The 24689-nt window shown below is 43.6% G+C and overlaps 1 protein-coding gene across 2 annotated transcripts in view; it reads right to left on the bottom strand.

The window, feature by feature from the left end:
- LOC147030173 (transmembrane protein 163a-like) overlaps positions 1 to 24689 on the bottom strand; it is a 324697-nt gene that overhangs the window by 213258 nt on the left and 86750 nt on the right. The window contains exon 1 of one of the 2 annotated variants that reach the window (XM_085873961.1): positions 17907 to 18074. The exons of the other annotated variant lie outside the window; for it this stretch is intronic. The gene's annotated coding sequence lies outside the window, so the exon portion shown is untranslated. Of the gene's footprint in view, positions 1 to 17906; positions 18075 to 24689 lie in introns of those variants that run through there. 2 annotated transcript variants of the gene reach the window in all.

Genomic DNA, 24689 nt, shown 5'->3' with positions numbered 1-24689 from the left:
TGGCAAGGTCCTGCGTCATGTAGTGGAGCTATGAACAGAGCTGCAGATATTCCTCAACGAGAAGAACCATCGCCATGCCATCCGGTTCCACGAGAAGCCCTGGATTCTCAAAGTCTGCTACCTCAACGACGTCTTCGCCTCAGTGAACGAACTGAACACATCCATACAAGGCAGGGATCAAAACATCATCACGCTCTCCGAGAAACTGTCGGCCTTCAAGGAAAAGCTGCTGCTCTGGAAGGGGAAACTGGAGCGCGGAAGAACAGCGGGGTTTCTGTCATTGAACGAGTACTTGGAGGAGTGGGAGGACGACGAGATTGGAGCGCTCGATGCGATCAAGCCCATCCTGGTTAACCATTTGGAGAACCTGATCACAGAGTTTGATCGCTACATCCCGGACAGAGATCTGGCATCCCAGCACTGGATCAGGAATCCGTTCCAGGCTAAGGTTGACGACCTGTCTGAGGATGTCCATGGACTGCAGGAAGAGTTCATCGAGCTGCATCACGACGAGTTCCATCGACAACTCTACGCCAAAGCGTCACTTGGAGAGTTCTGGACTGTGGTCAAGAAAGAAAAGCCCATAATCGGCGCCGAAGTCATGAATGTTCTGCTCCCGTTTACGACCACATATCTGTGCTCGCAAGGCTTTTCAGTGCTGACGGTCATCAAAACCAAGGCGCGCAATCGCTTTGACTCCGGCCACGACATGCGCATTGCGCTCAGCAAGATTGAGCCCCGCATCGAAGACATCATGCAGACGAAGCTGCATTTACACCTTTCACACTAATATAGTATGTATTAGCGCTGGTTGTCTGATTTTATTATGATATTATGTTTCGTGGAAAAAGACGCTGATTGAAGCTTGGGTCGCGAGATTTTCACCACACCCGGATTTGGGTCGCGCTCAAAAAAGTTTGGGAAACACTGGTATAAAGCGTCAATAATAGTTTACCTCACAAGCATTTGGAGAAAGTCTATATTCGTTTACCTCACAAGTGTTTGTAAAAAGCGTATATAATGTTTTACCTCACGAATATTTGTATAAAGCCTCTTTACTTGTTTACCTCACAAGTGTTTGTATTAAGCATCTATATTTGTTCACCTCAAGAGTGTTTGTATAAACACCTCATATTTATATGTGTACTGTACCGTCCAACAAACAATGATGACTCCATTTACACCTCACTGTCCAAAAACATGGACCATCTTCTATCTTTTCATCCAAACTCTCTCTTCCTCTTATGTGGCGACTTCAATTGTCATCATGCCAGTTGGTGAGGTGTGGGTACCTCTCTCACCTGTCATGGCACTTCAACAAAAGACTTATGCGATTCATTGGGACTGACTCAATCGGTCAACTTCCGACCCGGATCTCAAACAATGGTACTCCATCTCTTCTGGATCTCATTTTGACAAATTTCCCTGAAAATATCTGCTGCTCTTCCTCCGCTCCAATCAGTTCTTCTGACCACTTGCTTGTCAAAGTGGACATCTCTCTGGCTGTTTTCAGTTATCCACCTCAGTGCCGTCATGTCTGGCATTCACTCAGGCCAACTGGCAGGGTCTCCAAGCAGCTATCAAACTTCTGAACTTGTCTCCCATCGCTACTTTCTCCAACATCTACTTATCCTGGGAATTCTTTCAAAGAAACTTCCTCTCCCCCATGCACAGATTTATCCCTCTCGTCTTCAGTAGTCCTACCCTTCCTCCCGCCCATGGTTCACTGAAGCTTGTGGCAAGGCAGTTGCCCTGAAACAACTTGCCTTTGCCTCATGGAAAACAAACCCAACTGAGGATAATCTCATTTTCTTCCATAAAGCTCAGAACAAGTGTGTATGTACCCTCAGGAGAGCCAGAAAAAATATCTTTTGAAGCTCAAGTCTGAACTCTCAAACCTCTCTCCCTCCTCCAAATCCTGGTGGCATCTAATCAAATCTGTTTCTGGTGTATGTTCCCTCTCCATCCCCTCCCTTACCTCAAATGGACGTACTGCTGATACCGTACGTGAAAAGGCTGAGTGCTAAAACTCGGTGTTTGCATCGAAATCTTGTGTCTGACACCCATCGCTTTCTGTACACACCTTACCCAGTGGCACCCAAATGTCCCTGGACTCTGTGTCCTTTTCTTCTGACAAAGTGGACAACTTTCTGTCAAACCTCGACTCAGATTCTGCCACCGGTCCAGACGGCATCAGCCCACGCGTCCTATAAACCTGCTCCTCTGCTCTTGCTCACCCTCTCTCTGTTCTATTCACCCTCTCATTTGCTCAAGGTCATCCACCATCTGCTTGGAAATCAGCAAACGTTACCACTCTGCATAAGAAAGGTGTAAAAACAGATCCCTGCAACTACAGACCAATCAGCATTCTCCCAACCATCAGCAAGGTTATGGAATCCATCATCTCATCAGACATTAAATCCTTCCTCTTCTCCAATGACTTGATTTCTGATCATCAATTTGGTTTCAGACCCGGTCACTCCACACTGGATATGCTGCTTCTGCTCTCCCAACAATGGATGGAGGTCCTCAATGCCAGACAGGAAATCAGAGCCATATCGCATGCTTTTGACACGGTCAGGCACCCTGCCCTGCCCACCAAACTTTCTTCCTATGGTATCCAAGGCCATCTCCATTCATGGCTCGCAGACTTCCTCTACTGTCGCAGTCAACGTGTAGCCCCAAACGGAGTTCTTTCATCCCCTCTTCCTGTCCAGGATGGAGTTCCTCAGGGCAGCGTTCTGGGCCCTGTTCTTTTTTTGGTTTTCATCAATGATCTCTCCGACTCTATGGAAAATCCTCTTCATCTCATTGCTGATGACTCCACCCTCTGCCGTACCATCTGTCATCCCACTGACCGGCGAACCGCAACTTCTTTGCTCACTACAGATCTAGATAGAATAACAAACTGGTTCAACACGTGGAACATGTCTTTCAATCCTGACAAATCTCACACTCTCTATGTCTCTCCGAAAGGACCATTTGGAACCCCCCCCCCCAATCTACTTCCAAAACAATCCTCTGGATGAAGTCCTTTCTTTCAAGCTTCTGAGTTTCACTATCTGCCATGATCTTTCCTGGGAAAACCACATTTCCAACCTGGACTTCAAAGCCAGTCGCCGCCTTGGAATCCTCTGCCGAGCAAAGTCCTTCCTCAGGCCACTTGAGCTCCTGACCACATACAAAGCTTCCGTCCGCAGCCTGATGGATTACTGCTCTCCACTCTGGGCTGGTGCTCCTGAGTCTCACCTTTCTTGGCTTCACGGCTGTGGAAACCAAGGCATTTCGGATCATTCATATCTCCCTCGATGAGGCTGAGTATTTGGGCCTCTCACTCTCATACCACAGGCAGGTCAGTGGTCTTTCTGTCTTCTATCATCTCTTCTCCGGTCTCACCCCCCCCACCCCCACTCTGTCTGCGATTTGTTTCCACCATATTTCCGCAGGGTGCTGAAGGTGGAACAACAACCCCCTTCTGGTAAAACTACGAATCACTGCTCACCCTCACTCTTTCATTCGTCTTTTTCCCCCGCCTTTGGAATAAACTTCCTCGCTCTGTTCAATCCCATTCTTCCCTCCAGGCCTTCAAAACAGGTGTTCACCACCACCTCTTGGATCCCCCATCCAAATCCTTGATCTTTTCTACACCCATTAATCCACCCCAAACCCACATCCTTCAAATTGCCTGCTTTCCTTCCTGAAGGTCCCTGTAGTGTCCACATTGTATACCCCGTGTTCCCCGCCCCATGCCTCTCCCTTCCACAGATCTCCTAATGTGTCTGTTCCCGACCGTTTTGTCCCTCCCACTCCTGCCCCTCTTGTCTCATGCCCCCCTTGCTGTGTGTTTGCTCTCATACAATCCTCAACAAGGTATACAAAAAAAAAACGTCTATAATCATTCACCTCATGAGTGTTTGTAAAAAGCATCGATAATAGTTTACCTCATGAGCGATTGCATAAAGCATCTATATTAGTTTACCTCATGAGTGTTTGTATAAAGCATCTATATTAGTTTACCTCACGAGTATTTGTATTGTTGCGAATTCGCGCCCGCCGGCGTGCGAACGGCCATGAAACTCAAATCGCGACACGTCGCCCACCGGACGGACAATTCAGTCGTGACCCTCCGGGAACCATCGCCCGGAGCCAGTCACGGGTGGGCTTTTCTACCTCACCACAATCGTGCCAATCGGCCACCCGCGTAGGATAGGGTTGTTCGCCAAACTCGACAGGTGTGGTTGTGGTTGTTGTGAAGCGGCGTTGTGGTTGATGTGTGATGGCGGTTGAGACGTGGTTGGTTCAAAATAACGACACCTCGGCACACAGTTGCCAGAGGCCTGGCCTTCGTCGAGGGAAAGCAGGCGGTCCCCGTTCCCTCTCCCCCAGGCGAATGGCGTCGTCACGGTGAATTTCACCCTGCAAGAGACAAAGAGAACTACCGCGGCGGCGAGTCCCTAATTTGGCGGAAAACGCTTCCTTTGAGAGGTTTCCCGCATGTTCTGGAAGGAGGGCGGGGCGAGAGTGGAGGGGCGGAGCGTGGGTAATAAAAAGGGCGCACGGAGTGTTCACTCTCTCTCCCTCTGGAGTTGCTGCTGGGATTGCTGTCGTTGCTGTTGTGGTTGCTGCCGCTGGACGCAGCGTAAGGAGCTGTGCTGCTGCTGCCGGAGCTGCGTCGAGATCTGGGCTCGTGTCCGACTCGGGAGCTTGGAGCGGTCAGTCAGTGGAGGTCCGGGCGTTGCGAAGGAGACGAGGGCTGGAGGCGCAGCCCTGCTGTGTCGCGCGAACCTGCGCAGGCGTGTGGGGAGAGCCGGAGAGAGCTCGCCTGCCGCATGGCAAGGCCCGAGCTCAATCGCGGCTTCGCGAGCTGCCGTGGGGACGGGACGTCGCGACTCGCCCCATCAAGGCACCACGAGGGTGCAGGTAACCTGCAACGGTCTCGTGGGGCCCTTTCGGTCACCAAAGCCCCATGTTATAAAGGCCCACGGGCCCAGTCTGACTCCCTTGTCTGTGAGGGGGTCTTTTCTTTGCTTTTCTTTTGAGTGAATGTTGTGGCACTGAGTCTTTCAAGTAGAACTGTTGTTAAGTAAATATTGCCACGAATTCGCGCCCGCCGGCGTGCGAGCGGCCACGTAACTCAAATCGCGGCACGTCGCCCACCGGACGGACAATGCCGTCGTGACCCTCTCGGACTAACACCGGGAACTAGTCAAGGGTGGGCTATTCGGCCTCACCACGATCGTGCCAATCGGCCCCCCGCGTGGGATAGGGTTGTTCGCCAAATTCGACCTACCCAAGTACCCACACGGAGGGTAGACCGGGCGATCGCACCTCGCCGCAGGTCGACTTCGGACACGGGCCACTTTAAGCGACCCGTTCCGTACTATCGGGATAACCGAGCGGTGTTATCGTCAACCTCGACAGTTCCGATTAATTATCGGGCGTATTTAGCCCACGACCAACCCTTTACGTGAAGGAAGATGGAGATTCAATTAAAGAAAAGACGAAGCGAAACGGGAAAAACAGTTCAACATAAGGCACATTTATTCCACGGCAAACGGAAAGTACACATATACAATTACAACAATTATGCACCAAAAGCAAATGCAACAAAAGAAACACAACAATTATGCACCAAAAGCAATTGCAACAAAAGAAACACAATGCAGATCTACTACCGACTACGCGAGCACACGGCAACACTTATATTACACAGTTTTACTTTACAGACGGCGCCGACAACACATATACTCAAAAGCAAAAGAAAAAGGGGCCACCCTCAAAGACAAGGGGGCAGACGGGCCTGGGGCCGAGACCGCGTGGAGCCTACCCGTCTTGTGATGAGCAGCAAAATGGCGGTGGTGCCCCGACTCCGCGCTCCTCCGCGGGTTTCGTTGACACTGCTTGGAATGGGGTGGGAACGGGGCCCCCTTTTCGCACTATCTCAGTGTGGGGGGAAACAGGGGGGGTTGTTGATGCTCTGGGGAAAGAGGATAGCTAGCTTGCTTGGGTCCCGCGACGAGCGACTCCACTGCGCCCTCGACCGCGTTCCCGGATTCCCCTCTCTGCAGCTCCCCGACAGACTCCGAACCCCGACAGACCGACTCTCCTCCAGACCCGTCTTGACTGCTGCTGTCACACTTCGCCGCCGCCACACCTCTCCAACTCGAGCCCGAAACAGAAACTCTCTCAACTGACTGAATTCGCCCCGCGCTCGGCGCTTTATAGTGCGACAGGAGAACCCATATGCAGATATCCGGATCAGGATGGGCTCGGGGGAGGAGCCACGCTCGCCCATTGGACGGAGGAAAAGTGGGCGTGAATCATTCCTGATCCGTGAATTTGCATATATCGATTCTACTCCGATGCGCTTGGAGGCAGGGCCAAATATCCCCGCGCTTAATGATTGGACGGATCGGAAGTGGGCGTGAATCATTCCTGATCCGACTTCCCCTCGGAAAGGCCACTTTTTGCACCCGAGGCTCGGCGCGCGTCCCGCACGAGGCCAGGACAGCCTGACGCTCGGTGTTCACAAGCGGCGCGGGAATGGCGGCAGAAGGAGGAGAGGTGAAGGTGGTGGAGGGTTTATTGTGGCGATGCTGGCCATGGCGACGCTTGGAATGGCGGTGATGCGATGGTTGCGAGAGCGAGTTGTGAATGTAAAGGCCGTGGCTGTTGGCGTTGTTGTTGTTGTGAAGTGGCGTTGCGGTTGGTGGTTGTTGTGTGATGGCGGTTGAGACGTGGTTGGTTCAAAATAAAGATAGAACAGAAAAACGGCGATCTTAAAGGGTCGCAGCCCGAATGAATGACATTTATTCCCTCAAAACAACGGGTTTGGGGCTAACTACACATGTACTTACAGAGATATCTCACCTACGGGACCTGAATGGTGGTTTGCGAATTTCCTCAACCATAACAATATACCTAATAACCATAGTCGGTTGTCGTGTTTTTTCCTTGCGAGTGTCTTGTCCCCTTCCCCCATTGATTGCATACCCGTATATGTGCATCCCTGTCTACATCTAAAATGAATGTGCTTGTGTGAATGTTAACCCGTTTGTCGTGTCCTTTTTCCCCCCATTGAAGTGCCATATTGTTTTTCGGAATACTAGTTGGTTTTTGAATACCGATAATAGAATCGGGTCCGGCGATAATACCCGCTCGGTTATCCCAGAACGGAACGAACTGCTCAAGCGGTTCGTATCCAAATAGGCCTTCGCCGAAGTACGGTCCCTCGGTAGGTTACCCGCGCGAATACTTAGGTATATCGATATTCGGCGATTGACCCTGTCGCACGCGGGTAGAATACGGACTGGGCCGAGGTGTGCATTGAAGGCACACCCATGACTGGTTCTCGGCGTTGTTCCGGGAAGTCACGACTGAATTGCTTGTCCGGTGGGTGTGCGGCTGCCATTGGCGAAAGCGGTCGTTCGCACGCCGGAGAGCGAAAATTCAGAACAACAGTTTACCTCATGACTATTTGCATAAAGCATCCATATTAGTTTACCTGAGTGTTTGTATAAAGCATCTATATTAGTTTACCTCACGAGTATTTGTATAAAAGCATCGATCATCGTTTACCTCATGAGTGTTTGTATGAAGCGTCTATATTAGTTTCCCTCACGATTGTTTGTATAAAGCATCTATAATTGTTTACCTCATGAGTGTTTGTTTAAAGCATCGATAATCGTTGACCTCATGAGTATTTGTATAAAGCGTCTATAATAGTTTACCTCATGAGTATTTGTATAAAGATTCTACAATAGTTCACCTCATGAGTGTTTGTATAAAGCATCTATAATTGTTTACCTCATGAGTATTTGTATAAACTGTCGATAATAGTTTACCTCATGAGTATTTGTACAAAGCATCGATCATCGTTTACCTCATGAGTGTTTGTATAAAGCATCGAAAATGGTTTACCTCATGAGTGTTTGCATAAAGCATCTATAATAGTTTACCTCACGAGTATATGTATAAAGCATCGATCATCGTTTTCCTCATGAGTGTTTCCATAAAGAATATATAATCGTTTACCTCACGAATGTTTGTATGAAGCGTCGATATTAGTTTCCCTCACGATTGTTTGTATAAAGCATCTATAATTGTTTACCTCAAGAGTGTTTGCATAAAGCATCTATAAATCGCTTACTTCATGAGTGTTTGCATAAAGGGTCAAAAATAGTTTACCTCATGAGTGTTTGCATAAAACATCTATGATAGTTTGCCTCATGAGTGTTTGTATAAAGCATCTATAATCGTTTTCCTCATGAGTATGTGTACAAAGCATCGATAATAGTTTACCTCATGAGTGTGTGCATAAAGCATCTATAATAGTTTACCTCATGACCATTTGTATAAAGTGTCTATAATAGTTCACCTCATGAGTATTTGTATAAAGCGTCTATAATAGTTTACCTCATGAGTGTTTGCTAAAAGCTTCTATACTAGTTTACCTCATGAGTGTTTGCATAAAGCATCTATAATAGTTTAACTCATGAGTATTTGAATAAAGCGTCGAAAATAGTTTACCTCATGAATGTTTGCATAAAGCGTCGAAAACAGTTTACCTCGTGAGTGTTTGTATAAAGCATCTTTAATACTTTACCTCATGAGTATTTTTATGAAGCGTCGATTATAGTTTCCCTCATGAGTGTTTGCATAAAGCATCTATAATGGTTTACCTCATGAGTGTTTGCATGAAGAATTTATAATAGTTTACCTCATGAGTGTTTGTATAAAGCGTCGATAATAGTTTACCTTCTGAGTGTTTGCATAAAGCATCTATAATAATTTCCCTCATGAGTATTTGTATGAAAGCGTCTATAATCGTTTACCTCACGAGTGTTTGTATAAAGCGTCTATAAGTTCACCTCATGAGTATTTGTATAAAGCGTCTATAATCGTTTACCTCATGAGTGTTTGCATAAAGCGTCGAAAACAGTTTACCTCGTGAGTGTTTGTATAAAGCATCTTTAATACTTTACCTCATGAGTATTTTTATGAAGCGTCGATTATAGTTTCCCTCATGAGTGTTTGCATAAAGCATCTATAATGGTTTACCTCATGAGTGTTTGCATGAAGAATTTATAATAGTTTACCTCATGAGTGTTTGTATAAAGCGTCGATAATAGTTTACCTTCTGAGTGTTTGCATAAAGCATCTATAATAATTTCCCTCATGAGTATTTGTATGAAAGCGTCGATTATAGTTTCCCTCATGAGTGTTTGTATAAAGCTCTATAATAGTTTTCATCATGAGTGTTTGTATAAAGCGTCTATAATCGTTTACCTCATGAGTGTTTGCATAAAGCATCGATAATAGTTTACCTCATGAGTATTTGTATAAAGCATCTATAATAGTTAACCTCACGAGTATTTGTATAAAGCATCTATAATCGTTTACCTCATGAGTGTTTTCATAAAGCATCTATTATAGTTTACCTCACGATTGTTTGTATAAAGCATCGATAATAGTTTACTTCACGAGTGTTTGTTTAAAGCATCTATCATAGTTTACCTCATGAGTGTTTGCAGAAAGCATCTAAAATCGTTTACCTCATGAGTGTTTGCATAAAGCGTCTACAATCGTTTACCTCATGAGTGTTTGTATAAAGCGTCTATAATAGTTTACCTCATGAGTGTTTGCATAAAGCGTCTATTATAGTTTACCTCATGAATGTTTGCATAAAGCGTCTATAATGGTTTACCTCATGAGTGTTTGCATAAAGCACCGATAATAGTTTTCCTCATGAGTGTTTGTATAAAGCATCTTTTATAGTTTACCTCATGAGTGTTTGCATAAAGCATCTATTATAGTTTACCTCATGAGTGTTTGCATAAAGCATCTATAATAGTTTACCACATGAGTATTTGTATAAAGCGTCTATAATCGTTTACCTCATGAGTATTTGCATAAAGCATCTATTTTAGTTTACCTCATGAGTATTTGTATAAAGCATCTATATTAGTTCACCTCACGAGTATTTGTATAAAGCATCTATAATAGTTTACCTCAGGAGTGTTTGTATAAAGCATCTATTATAGTTTACCTCATGAGTGTTTGCATAAAGCATCTATAATAGTTTACCTCACGAGTGTTTGTTTAAAGCATCTATAATAGTTTAACTCACAAGCGTTTGAATAAAGCATCTATTATAGTTTACCTCATGAGTGTTTGTATAAAGCATCTATAATAGTTTACCTCATGAGTGTTTGCATGAAGCATCTATAATAGTTTACCTCACGAGTGTTTGTTGAAAGCATCTATAATAGTTTACCTCATGAGTGTTTGCATAAAGCATCGACAAGAGTTTACGTCATTCGTGTTTGTATAAAGCATCTATAATCGTTTACCTCATGAGTATTTGTATAAACTGTCGATAAGTTTACCTCATGAGTATTTGTACAAAGCATCTTTTATAGTTTACCTCATGAGTGTTTGCTTAAAGCATTTATAATAGTTTACCTCATGAGTGTTTGAATGAAGCATCTATAATAGTTTAACTCATGAGTATTTGTATAAAGCGTCGATAATAGTTTACCTCATGAGTATTTGTATAAAGCGTCTATAATAGTAAACCTCATGAGTGTTTGCTAAAAGCGTCAATAATAGTTCACCTCATGAGTGTTTGTATAAAGCATCGATAATAGTTTACCTCAAGAGTGTTTGCATGAAGCATCTATAATCGCTTACTTCATGAGTGTTTGCATAAAGGGTCAAAAATAGTTTACCTCATGAGTGTTTGCATAAAGCATCTATGATAGTTTGCCTCATGAGTGTTTGTATATAGCATCTATAATCGTTTACCTCGTGAGTATGTGTATAAAGCATCGATAATAGTTTACCTCATGAGTGTTTGCATAAAGCGTCGATAATAGTTTACCTCATGACCATTTGTATAAAGTGTCTATAATAGTTCACCTCATGAGTATTTGTATCAAGCGTCTATAATAGTTTACCTCATGAGTGTTTGCCAAAAGCGTCTATACTAGTTTACCTCGCGAGTGTTTGCATAAAGAATCTATAATAGTTTAACTCATGAGTATTTGAATAAAGCGTCGAAAATAGTTTACCTCATGAGTGTTTGCATAAAGCGTCGAAAACAGTTTACCTCGTGAGTGTTTGCATAAAGCATCTTTAATAGTTTACCTCATGAGTATTTTTATGAAGCGTCTATAATAGTTTCCCTCATGAGTGTTTGCATAAAGCATCGAAAATGGTTTACCTCATGAGTGTTTGCATGAAGAATTTATAATAGTTTACCTTCTGAATGTTTGCATAAAGCATCTATAATAGTTTACCTCATGAGTATTTGTATGAAAGCATCTGTAATTGTTTACCTCACGAGTGTTTGTATAAAGTGTCTATAAGTTCACCTCATGAGTATTTGTATAAAGCATCTATAATCGTTTACCTCATGATTGTTTGCATAAAGCATCGATAATAGTTTACCTCATGAGTATTTGTATAAAGCGTCTATAATAGTTTACCTCATGAGTGTTTGCATAAAGCATCTGTCATCGTTTACGTCATGAGTGTTTGCAGAAAGCATCTATAATAGTTTACCTCATGAGTGTTTGTATGAAGCGTCTATAATAGTTTACCTCATGAGTGTTTGCTTCAAGCGTCTATAATAGTTTACCTCATGAGTATTTGTATGAAGTGTATATTTGTTTACCTCATGAGTGTTTGCATAAAGCGTCTATAATAGTTCACCTCATGAGTATTTGTATAAAAACATCTAGAATAGTTTACCTCATGAGTATTTGCATAAAGCATCTACAATCGTTTACCTCATGAGTGTTTGCATAAAGCATCTATAATAGTTTACCTCATGAGTTTGTTTCAAGCATCTATAATAGTTTACCTCATGAGTGTTTGTATAAAGCATCGAAAATAGTTTACCTCATGAGTGTTTGTATAAATCATCTATAATCCTTTTCCTCACGAGTATTTGTATAAAGTGTCTCGAATAGTTCACCTCAGAAGTATTTGTATAAAGCATCAAAAATGGTTTTCCTCATGAGTATTTGTATAAAGCGTCTATAATAGTTCACCTCATGAGTGTTTGCTTCAACGTCTATAATAGTTTACCTCATGAGTGTTTGCTTAAAGTGTCTATACTCGTTTACCTCATGAGTGTTTGCATAAAGCATCTATTATAGTTTAACTCATGAGTAATAGTATAAAGCGTCGATAATAGTTTCCCTCATGAGTATTTGTATGAAGTGTATATTTGTTTACCTCATGAGTGTTTGCATAAAGCATCTATAATCGTTCACCTCATGAGTATTTGTATAAAGCATCTATAATCGTTTACCTCATGAGTGTTTGCATAAAGCATCTATAATAGTTTACCTCATGAGTTTGTTTTAAGCATCTATAATAGTTGACCTCAAGAGTGTTTGTATAGAGCGTCTATAATAGTTTAACTCATGAGTGTTTGTATAAAGCGTCGAAAATAGTTCACCTCATGAGTGTTTGCATAAAGCGTCTCATACAGTTTACCTCATGAGTGTTTGTATGAAGCATCTATAATCGTTTACCTCACGAGTATTTGTATAAAGTGTCTATTATAGTTTAACTCATGAGTAATTGTATAAAGCTTCGATAATAGTTTACCTCATGAGTATTTGTATAAAGCGTCGAAAATAGTTTACCTCATGAGTGTTTGCATCAAGCGTCTATTACAGTTTACCTCATGAGTGTTTGTATAAAGCATCTATAATCGTTTACCTCATGAGTGTTTGCATAAAGCGTCTAATACAGTTTACCTCATGAGTGTTTGCATAAAGAGTCTATAATAGTTCACTTCATGAGTATTTGTATAAAACATCTATAATAGCTTACCTCATGAGTATTTGTATAAAGCGTCTATAAGTTCACCTCATGAGTATTTGTATAAAGCATCTATAATCGTTTACCTCACGAGTGTTTGTATGAAGCGTCTATATTAGTTGACCTCACGATTGTTTGTATAAATCATCGATAATGGTTTACCTCATGAGTGTTTGTTTAAAGCATCTATAATAGTTTACCTCATGAGTATTTGTATAAAGCGTCTATAATAGTTTACCTCATGAGTGTTTGCTTCAAGCGTCGAAAATAGTTCACCTCATGAGTGTTTGCTTCAAGCGTCGAAAATAGTTCACCTCATGAGTGTTTGCATAAAGCGTCTCATACAGTTTACCTCATGAGTGTTTGTATGAAGCATCTATAATCGTTTACCTCACGAGTATTTGTATAAAGTGTCTATTATAGTTTAACTCATGAGTAATTGTATAAAGCTTCGATAATAGTTTACCTCATGAGTATTTGTATAAAGCGTCGAAAATAGTTTACCTCATGAGTGTTTGCATCAAGCGTCTATTACAGTTTACCTCATGAGTGTTTGTATAAAGCATCTATAATCGTTTACCTCATGAGTGTTTGCATAAAGCGTCTAATACAGTTTACCTCATGAGTGTTTGCATAAAGAGTCTATAATAGTTCACCTCATGAGTATTTGTATAAAACATCTATAATAGCTTACCTCATGAGTATTTGTATAAAGCGTCTATAAGTTCACCTCATGAGTATTTGTATAAAGCATCTATAATCGTTTACCTCACGAGTGTTTGTATGAAGCGTCTATATTAGTTGACCTCACGATTGTTTGTATAAATCATCGATAATGGTTTACCTCATGAGTGTTTGTTTAAAGCATCTATAATAGTTCACCTCAGAAGTATTTGTATAAAGCATCTATAATAGTGTTACGGTTGTGGAAATTCGCAAACCACCATTCAGGTCCCGTAGGTGAGATATCTCTGTAAGTACATGTGTAGTTCGCCCCAAACCCGTTGTTTAGAGGGAATAAATGCGATTCATTCGGGCTGCGACGCTTTGAGATAGCCGTTTTTCTGTTTTATCTTTATTTTGAACCAACCACGCTCCAACCATCACACAACGACAACGCCAACAGCCACGATCTTTACCTTCACAACTCGCTCCCGCAAACATCGCATCACCGCCATTCCAAACGGCACCATGGCCATAAACCACCACCATAAACCCTCCACCACCTTGACCTCTCTCTCCTTCTGCGGCCATTCCCGCACCACCTGTGAGCACCGAGCGTCAGGCTGTCCTGGGCTCGTACAAGATACGCGCCGAGTCGCGAGTGCAAAATACGGCCTTTCCGAGGAGAATTCAGATCAGGAATGCTACACGCCCACTTCTGATCCGTCCAATCAGCAAGCACGGGGCGGTTTGGCCCCGCCTCCAGGTGCGTCTGTGTGGAATCGAGATATGCAAATTCTCAGATCAGGGGAGATCCACGCCCCTTTTTCTCCGTCCAATGGGCGAGCGTGGCTCCGCCCCCGAGCTCGTTCTGATCCGGAAATTTGCATATGGGTTCTCCTGCCGGCCTATAAAGCGCCGAGCGCAAGGCGAATCTGAGCAGAGTCAGTTTTGGAAGAGCGGAGAGTGGCAGAAAGGCAGAGTCAGTTTTGGAAGAGCGGAGAGTGGCAGAAAAGGCAGTCAGTTTTGGAAGAGCGGAGAGTGGCAGAAAAGGCAGAGTCGGTTTTGGAAGAGCGGAGAGTGGCAGAAAAGCGAAGAGAGCTTTGGGCAGAGTCAGTTTTCGAAGAGCGGAGAGTGGCAGAAAAGCGAAGAGAGCTTTGGGGCAGAGAGAAGGAAGAGTTGTTGCGCAGGAGTTGTTGTTGCGAGGCAGTTGGAGCGCGGAGTGGAGTCGGGAGGCGAGGGCGTCCAGGTGGTTTGCTGCAGTCGGCTGAGGAGAATTGGGGGAAGAGTCCGAGGAGCTCGGGTCCGAGGCAAGGAAGACGGCGGTCGGCGACGAAGTTGCGGTGGAATTGCTCGTCACGGGACCAAAGCAAGCCAGCTATCCTCTTTCCCCAGAGCATCAACAATTCCCCCCCCCCATTTTCCCCCGCGCTGAGATAGTGCGAAAAGGGGGCCCGTTCCCACCCCACTCCAAGCAGCGCCAACGAAACCCGCGAAGGAGCACGAAGTCGGCGCACCGCCGCGCTGCCACATTTGCGGCTCATCACAAAGACGCGGGTAGGACCCACCCGGTCTCGCGGACCTGACCGCTCATTCAGGTCCCGCGCAAATATTGGCCCACAGACCCCGTCTGCCCCCTTGTCTTTGAGGGTGGCCTTTCCTTTTGTTTTTGAGTAAATGTGTGTCAGCGCCGTCTGTGAAGTAAAACTGTTTAAGTGTTGCCGTGTGCTCGCGCAGTCGGTAGTATCTCTGCGTCATTGTTTCTTTTGTAGCATTTGATGTATGTGCATTCTGTTTGGCTGTATGTGTGCTCTCCGTGTGCCACGGAATAAATGTGCATTATGTTGAACTGTTTTTCCCGTTTCGCTTCGTCTTTTCTTTAATTGAATCTCCATCTTGCTTCACGTAAAGGGTTGGTAGTGGGCTTAATACGCCCGATAATTAATCGGAACCGTCGAGGCCGACGATAACACCGCTCGGTTATCCTGATAGCACGGAACGGATCGCTTAAGCGGCCCGTGTCTGGAGTCGACCTGCGGCGAGGTGCGATCGCCCGGTCTACCCTCCGCGTGGGTACTTAGGGAGGTCGATTTTGGCGAACAACCCTATCCCACGCGGGTGGCCGATTGGCACGATCGTGGTGAGGCCGAAAGGCCCACCCGTGACTAGCTCCTGGCGTTAGTCCGAGAGGGTCACGAAATAATTGTCCGTCAGGTGGGCGACGTGCCGAGATTCGAGACGCGTGGCCGTTCGCACGCCGGCGGGTGCGAATTCGCAACAATAGTTTACCTCATGAGTATTTGTATGAAGTGTATATTTGTTTATCTCACGAGTGTTTGCATAAAGCGTCTATAATAGTTCACCTCATGAGTATTTGTATAAAGCATCTATAATCGTTTACCTCACGAGTATTTGTATAAAGTGTCTAGAATAGTTCACCTCAGCAGTATTTGTATAAAGCATCTATAATCGTTTTCCTCATGAGTATTTGTATAAAGCGTCTATAATAGTTCACCTCATGAGTGTTTGCTTCAAGCGTCTAAAATAGTTTACCTCATGAGTGTTTGCATAAAGCGTCTAATACAGTTTACCTCATGAGTGTTTGTATAAAGCATCTATAATCGTTTACCTCACGAGTATTTGTATAAAGTGTCTAGAATAGTTCACCTCAGAAGTATTTGTATAAAACATCTATAATCGTTTTCCTCATGAGTATTTGTATAAAGCGTCTATAATAGTTCACCTCATGAGTGTTTGCTTCAAGCGTCTAAAATAGTTTACCTCATGAGTGTTTGCTTAAAGCGTCTATACTCGTTTACCTCATGAGTGTTTGCATAAAGCATCTATTATAGTTTAACACATGAGTAATTGTATAAAGCGTCGATAATAGTTTACCTCATGAGTATTTGTATAAAGCGTCGATAATAGTTTACCTCATGAGTATTTGTATAAAGCGTCGAAAATAGTTTACCTCATGAGTGTTTGCATAAAGCGTCTATTGCAGTTTACCTCATGAGTGTTTGTATTAAGCATCTATAATAGTTTACCTCATGAGTATTTGTATAAAGCGTCGAAAATAGTTTACCTGAGTGTTTGCATAAAGCGTCTATTGCAGTTTACCTCATGAGTGTTTGTATTAATCATCTATAATAGTTTACCTCATGAGTATTTGTATAAAGCGTCGAAAATAGTTTACCTCATGAGTGTTTGCATCAAGCGTCTATTACAGTTTACCTCATGAATGTTTGTATGAAGCATCTATAATCGTTTACCTCACGAGTATTTGGATAAAGCGTCTATAAGTTCACCTCATGAGTATTTGTATAAAGCATCTATAATCGTTTACCTCACGAGTGTTTGTATGAAGCGTCTATTTTAGTTTACCTCACGATTGTTTGTATAAATCATCGATAATAGTTTACCTCATGAGTGTTTGTATAAAGCATCTGTAATAGTTTACTTCATGAGTGTTTGTATAAAGCATCTGTAATAGTTTACTTCATGAGTATTTGTATAAAGCGTCTATAATAGTTTACCTCATGAGTATTTGTATGAAGTGTATATTTGTTCACCTCATGAGTGTTTGCATAAACGCCATAAAGCATCTATAATAGTTTACCTCATGAGTATTTGTATAAAGCGTCGATAATAGTTTACCTCATGAGTGTTTGTTTAAAGCATCTATAATCGTTTACCTCATGAGTGTTTGTATGAAGCGTCTATATTAGTTTACCTCATGAGTGTTTGTATAAAGCTCTATAATAGTTTTCATCATGAGTGTTTGTATAAAGCGTCTATAATCGTTTACCTCATGAGTGTTTGTATAAAGCATCAATCATAGTTTACCTCCTGAGTGTTTGTATAAAGAATCTACAATAGTTTACCTCACGATTGTTTGTTTTAAGCATCCATCATCGTTTACCTCACGAGTGTTTGCATAAAGCATCTATAATCGTTTAACTCATGAGTGTTTGTATAAAGCATCAATCATAGTTTACCTCCTGAGTGTTTGTATAAAGAATCTACAATAGTTTACCTCACGATTGTTTGTACAAGGCATCTATCATTGTTTACCTCACGAGTGTTTGTATAAAGCATCTATAATCGTTTTCCTCAGAAATGTATTTATAAAGATTCGATATTCGTTTTCCTCACGAGTGTTTGTATAAAGCGTCTGTATTGGATAAGTTGTGCAAGCGGTTGTGGACTAACAAGTACAAATGTCACAGACAACCATGCAGCTGAAAGATAACTCATGACTCTCGAGGTGGCAACTTATTTCAAACAAACAATTTGTACAGTAAACCCTAGTGTAAATGTGTGAAAGGTTGGTGATGAGCATGGTGAAAAGGATCTAGTCCGGGGAGTGCGCACAGCATGAAGTCAATGGAACAATTGAGTCATACAAATCTTCAGAAGGTGAAAGCCTTGTGTCAGCGAAGCATGGAGAAGGACCCAAGTCCACAGGTAAAGCTATATGAGAGATGTTGAAGACGGGAACTCCAAGCTGTAAAGGACAATGTGTTACTTCAAGAAGAGGAGAGATTGGAGGAACAAATCGGCTGTCTTCTCAAAAATGGCACATCCATCATCTGGAAAGACACCAATGAGAGAATACAATCTTTGAAATGGTCACCGAGATAACAGCAGTGCAATGTCCGACAAGTATATTTGACGAGAAGAAGAAGTTCAGACAAGAATATCTCACAGGTATGATATAAGAAGTGAAGCTGAATCTCTGCAGACCAATGTATAGCGGATTGAAATTGGTCCATAGTGGTCCAGGAAAAGGGGAGTCGCTGAACCTTCCTAGGTTCGCATACAAAAGACCTCCGATTCCTGTTTTATGGAGGAGGTCAGTTTTAGCATGATATTTATTGCTTGAAAATGAGCATAACAGCTCAGAAGAAGTCTTTGCTTTTCTCCTCCTTGTATCCTCTGTTCCTTCTCCTTTCGTTCTCAAAACTACAGGTATCTTTTTATCCCTCATGTTGTTATTGGTGTTGGTGTTGTTGTTGTTGTTGTTGTTGTTGTTACTCAACAGAACATTTACCAGCCAATATAACCTTTGCTAAAACACAATTAAATGTTATACTGGCACCAGGGCTCAGGGGTTACCACGAGGGGGCTACTTGGACCCTCTCCCTGACCTCCGAACCTGAGGCTGCCAGCCACAGATTGCTAGGCAACCGTAGACGCCGATTGAAGCCACCAAATCTAGCAGGGTTCTCGCTCCTTAATTACCGTGTTGCCTTATGGGATTGCCTAATTACTGTGGTTTGGTGATCTCAATTGGGGAACCAAACCCTCAATGTCCATCCGTCGACTTAATATGTATGGCCGAGCGAACCGTGGGTGAACATTGGCTATCGGTTTGAGCGAATTAGTGGGGTAGAACATCCCGTCTATCTATTCGTACACACTATGTCTACCCAATTAATAAAGGATAATCGAGCAGGGTTGAAGGATGCTTCAAACAAGTCAGCAAGCATTTATTCACAGTCAAGCAAAGCACTGATTATTAAGCACACATTTCCAAAGCACATGGGAATCAATCAGCACATATAACAATGAAAGACACAAAAGAACAGTGATTTTAAACCCTAAGCACTTATTGAGCCCCTTCTGCAATTTTAATAATGCCATATCCAGAACAGCGGTACAGGCACGCCATCAGATGCATTCCAGGAAATGTAGAAAGGAAAGAAGAGGAAAGAAGCAGAGCAAGGTTTGGTTGTGGCCTCTGACTCACCCCACAGTGAACAGCTGGGCCCCCGCCAATCCCAAAGTGCAGGGGAGGAAAGGGAAATAATGGAAAGCAGAGATGTGTGGATGTAATATGAAAGAAGAGGAATGGCATGTGCAGGGTTGGCTTCAAGGAAAGGTGTGAGGTGCGAATATTTTCCTCACCCACTTGGGGACCAAAGGCAATCATTGATAACTCTTTGTAATCATGACAACTCTTTTGTGCGTCCCAAGAAGACAAATTAGGGGTTCTTAGAGAAAGAAAAAAAGAACGTTTAAGTCAGTAATGGAGCTATTGTCATGCGCCAAGGACCTTGTGGCCTCCCGTTCTTGGGCCTCGCTCCGTGCTCATCTTGTCACAATACAGCTTGTCCCGGCAGGCGATTCCTCGTGTTACAAACAGCGCAGGCAGCTTTCTTCTCATCGGATCCGCAGCGTGTTCCACCAGCAGCAAACAGCTCTTGGGTCTGGTCTTTTCAAGCTTCCTGGTCCAGGCGGAGCCATGAGAGGGCATAGTTCATGTGAGGCGGAGTTTTCCGGGAGCAAAGGCCGTGCCGCGGCCTTTGACCCTGCACAACACAACCCCATTGGCTGCCCCTCACATTTGCCTCCAAGAAGAGCGTGATGAACTCCACCAATAGCTCCCAAAGAATTGCACTCCAAATCACTGTCTCTTGTTTTTTAACATTGATCAGCTTTTTCTGCCTCCTTTATGCTGCTGTTGACATTGCGCTTCCCTCTCCATGCCTCCATGGAGTTGTGGTTATGCGTGGAATGTGTATTGTGCTGTGTGTGAAAGGTGCAGGGTGAAGGAAGGATGGGAGAAAGGGAGGATTTTGAATGGATTTATGGATTATATTGCTTTAAATGATAAAGGGTTCTGCAACTGGTATGGGGTGTGAAAATCAATTATGAGGTGGTGCGGTGAATCGCGGTTTGGGAGTGAAATGGCGAGTAATGTGAATGGACTGTGGAATGATGGATTTACGGATGAGAAGATGGACCGAAAGAAGATTGATGGATTGGAAAATGATTAGTGGGATTGAAAGACTGATAGAGATAGGTTTAAAGTGGTGGAATTACTCGAAGGGAAAAGCCTAGCGAAACCCACACAACGCATTTGTTCCCCATCCCCTGTTCAATGGGCAGGGAATCTAGCCAAGTACACAGACTCCTGAAATAACTACCGTAATTCTGGGAGATCCTACGTGTTCATGGATACTCTCCCGCAAGGACCTTCTGCTCTTTCTGTGCTTTGACCCAACCCCCCCCCCCAGCCCCTGGTTTCTGCAGGATGTACATGGTCCCCCATCAACCCCCTTAAGGTGAAACTCTCAAAATTTAAAATCACTTCATCTGCACTCATCTGTTCCTTTTTTTTCCCCCACCTGTGAAACCAACTTCCACATGCTCTTCAATCTCATCATTTCCTCCAGGTCTTCAAGACAGCTGTTCACCACCATCTCAGATCAACACCCCCCTCCAAAAACATGACCTTTTCTCCCCCTGTTAATGCCCCTAACCTCCTTCCAAATTTCCAGTTTTTACTTCCTCAGTGTTTGCTTCTGAATCCAACTTGTCCACCTATTTGCATCCTCTTATTCCCCTTTTTCCTCCCCACACCAATTGTTTGTTCAAGTCTCCCTCTATTGTGTCCCTCAAGTCTTCTGTTGGTGTTTCCCCCCTCTCTCGACTGTTCATTTTGTACTGTTGTATCCTGATCTGTGCAGTGTTCTCGTTTTTTCACTCGCCTTAACTCTGTACACAAAAAAGTAGTAGTAGTGGAGATTGGAATAATGTAGTCCCACTCATTTGAACCATGACTGATACATTTTGTTGAAGACAAATTCTCTGTGAAGTGTGAATGAAAACACAAAACAGCTGAGAGGTGCCCGAGTCCACCATTATGTCAAACATCTCTGTAAATGTACAACTTGATGTATGCATCAAGTTGGTATGCTGCACACAGCTGAGAACTTAACGTGAGATGAAGAAAATGTGGAACGAGACATGAAGAGGAAAACCGCTCGGAGTCCCCAGAAACATCCACCAAAAAAGTTGCTGCAACACTACAAGAGCCTTTACACCTTCAATCCATGAACCCTTCTCATCCACTGTGTCAACTACTCACCCCATTCGCAAGATGTTATACCCAACGTTATCAAGACAAAAGAGCGCCCTCACGTGGTCTTATGAGACGGACCAAAGGTTAAAACGGCTGGCTTTTGCATGAAATGTAAAAAGGGAATATGGAGAAGGTAGGAAAAGTAATCATTATTGCTTAACAGTAGATTTGACGAATGTTCAAAGTTTAAATAACATCTTGCAATAGAATTAGAATGCAGACTAACAGATAAAAAGCTGTTTGGCAATGTCTTTACTGATGAACACTACCTGAGCACAAAGATCAAAACAATCCCAGCTGCCAATGCTGAATGAGAAATCGCTAAAAGATAAAATATTTGTCATAATCATTTTGCCTCCAATAACTTTACCAATCATTAGCACACAAGAGGGCTGAATCTCGACCAAGTTACAAACGACCACTCTGCTTTTGCACATGCAAGCTGATACTGTACATCTATGTTTGCACTGTTCATGAGATTAACATAAAGCCAGATTCTACCCATCTGCCAGCATTAGTCATTGGTAGACATTAAAGACCATACAGTGCCTTTCACAAAAAGTAGGCCAGTTATCCTCGGAACGCTAAGAAAATTCGAAATTGGTGTTCTGACTGCTGGGAGGGCAACGGCAAAGCACCCAACATAACCATTCCCAAGGAACTGCTTCGGCAAACATCCATGATCTGGAAAGAGCATGGTAAATTTATGATGATGATTATTATTATGATTATTACTCTGAAGATTATCACACAATTATCATAAACACAACATCTAGAAGGAAAATAAAACAGGAAAAAAGCAACCCTCATTTTCTGGAAGGGTCAAATGGACTCTGTTCTTGCATCGGGCAGCTTAGCTGCCATGGTAGCCATCATTTCTTGGAAGCACAACTGTCCCCCTATCATCAGCTGTGCCACTGATGCTGTACCTCTCTACCAGTACACTGTTACTCATTTCACCAAACTCAGAAGGATGAGAGGCTGAGTCAACCCCACCTGGTGTTAATTCAGCAGTCATTCAGCAGCCAAAAGGACTTGAACTCGGGACCCTGAGATCCAAAGCCAGCCACCCAAACCACTGAGCCAACACCAGGCCTTCTAATGGATTAAACCCATGAAGGTATGAGCCTGGTTGAGAGGGAAAATAGTGGGGATGAGGACACCGGTGTTCGTTGCCATGCTTGTGAGAAGTGATTTTTCAATATGGTCCTATTAAATTGGACCAAAGAAACACAAAGCCTCAGGTGATCCAAACATCTGTCCCCTCTAAGGGTCAGTAGCAGGCCCGTCGCTAGGGGGGGGCATTTGGGTGCAATGCCCCCCCATGGCGCATCTGGTGCCCCCCCCCCCACTTGTACGCCACCCATTTATGCCCTGTTGCACCCTGTGAACTCCTTGCTGTTTAAGGATGAGCGCCCACTGTGAACTTGCTGTTTAAGAGTTCACCTGTGTGAACTGAAACCCTTATTCCAGATGTTCAACATGGTGAATAATAAGGCCTTCTTGGATAAACTGTTCTTTAAATAACAGTCAAGATATAAGTGTGCGCTTCCCAGCGCATCTCCAAAAGCAATTGGCAAGACAATGCAGTCCAAGACCACAAGATAAAAGATAATAACGCAAGCACCAACGCCAGCAGCCAAGACCTCGTGTCGAATGTCGATGTTGTGGGTGGTTATATATATATATATATATCGTGGATCATTTAGTTTTAAGGAATAGCCAATCAGCGTATTCGATATGGAGACCCTATTGAGCAGGTTACCTGATTGGTTGTAAGTTAGGTATAAATGTAATATAGTCATTATATGATAATATGATTAAGGAAAAGACATAAATTTACAAAATTAAAGATGAAGAACACGTGCACCACGTGACCTTCACAACCCGTCAACCCTCCATCTTACAAAAGTAATTTTATAATAAAAATTAAAAATGTGTTTGGAATCGTGCTTACATTTGAAATAATGCAGATAAAACCTGTTTTTGATGGATGGATCATTTAATAAATAAAACCGTCAACCGTGAAATGTCGCGAGTCGCGAGATTAGTGACCCGAGTCACGAGGGACGAATCACAGAGCACGACCTCGCAGCAGGAGAAAAAGACGTGGATGATGGATATTCGAAAATGGCTCAGATCAGGAAAAAATGCAAGTGACGAAAATGAAGAAGATGATGAAAGACATGTTGTGGGAGGAGTTGGAGGACGAGGAGGAAAAGACGATCATGTCGATGAAATACCGACAGAAGCTGGCCAACCTGGCCTAGCCAGCAACGTCAGCCATGCGGCTGGAGCCCCAGCGCAGGAAGCCGAGTTTCCACGCTCAGCGGCGGCCTCGGGATCGGGTGTGACTGTCAAGCCATTTCCCGATGATCTTGGAAGTGAGAGACCGAATCAAGTTGTTCTACAGTGGTACTCTGGCCATCTGTTGCAGAACAAGAGTCGCTCGTTTGTGTCCTCGTGGTACCAGACTAATGAATGGCTGGAATACAGTGTGCAGACAGATGCAGCATTCCGCTATCCATGTAGGAAGTTTAACACCGCACGCGGCCCAGTGGACTCTACTTTCACAGTGCGAGGCTCCCGGAATTGGAAACATGCCGTTGAGAAAGGCAGGGGGTTTCACAAACACGCAACTTCAAAGGAACATTTAACTTGTGTTTTGAGGTGGAAGGAGAATGAGAGGCGCATCGATTGTGGTGAGGAGATTTCCACACTCCTCAATGCTGACCAGCGAACTAGAAACCGGTACTATGTGTCTGCTCTTATCGATGTTGTGGGATTTCTCGCCGAAAATCAGATACCTTTTCAAGGGAGCCTTGATAATTTTGAAGATATGTCAGACGGGCACAGTGGGCTCTTCCTCTCGCTTTTAAACTACACACTCAAAAAAGACACTGAGCTCGCCAAAATAATAAAGCATATCCCACGAAACACAAGCTATACTAGTCCGGAAATGCAGAATGAACTGATCTGCACATTGAGTAATGTTGTGACGGATGCCATCGTGGAAGAAGTAGGCATATCGTGGTTTACCATCAAGGTGGATGGGACGAGGGACCCCACTGAATGTGAGAACATATCAATCATCATTCGCTTTGTATCAGCATCAAATGAAGCAACAGAGCGTCTACTCGTAATAGCTACAGCCGACGCTGGAGATGCAAAAACATTGACAGACCGAATAATTGCAGAGCTGACAAAAACAGGACTTGACACGTCAAAAATATTAAGTCAGGTGTACGACGGGGCTTCGGTCATGGCTGGGCAGCACGGTGGGGTGCAAAAGTTGTTGCAAGAGATATTGGAAAGAGAA

The sequence above is a fragment of the Eptatretus burgeri genome, chromosome 3, assembly GCF_056783735.1.
Source record: "Eptatretus burgeri isolate ZD-2024b chromosome 3, Ebu_testis_v1, whole genome shotgun sequence".
Taxonomy (NCBI): domain Eukaryota; kingdom Metazoa; phylum Chordata; class Myxini; order Myxiniformes; family Myxinidae; genus Eptatretus; species Eptatretus burgeri.
The sequence above is the reverse complement of the archived record's forward strand: the minus strand, read 5'-3'. Positions and strand labels throughout refer to the sequence as shown.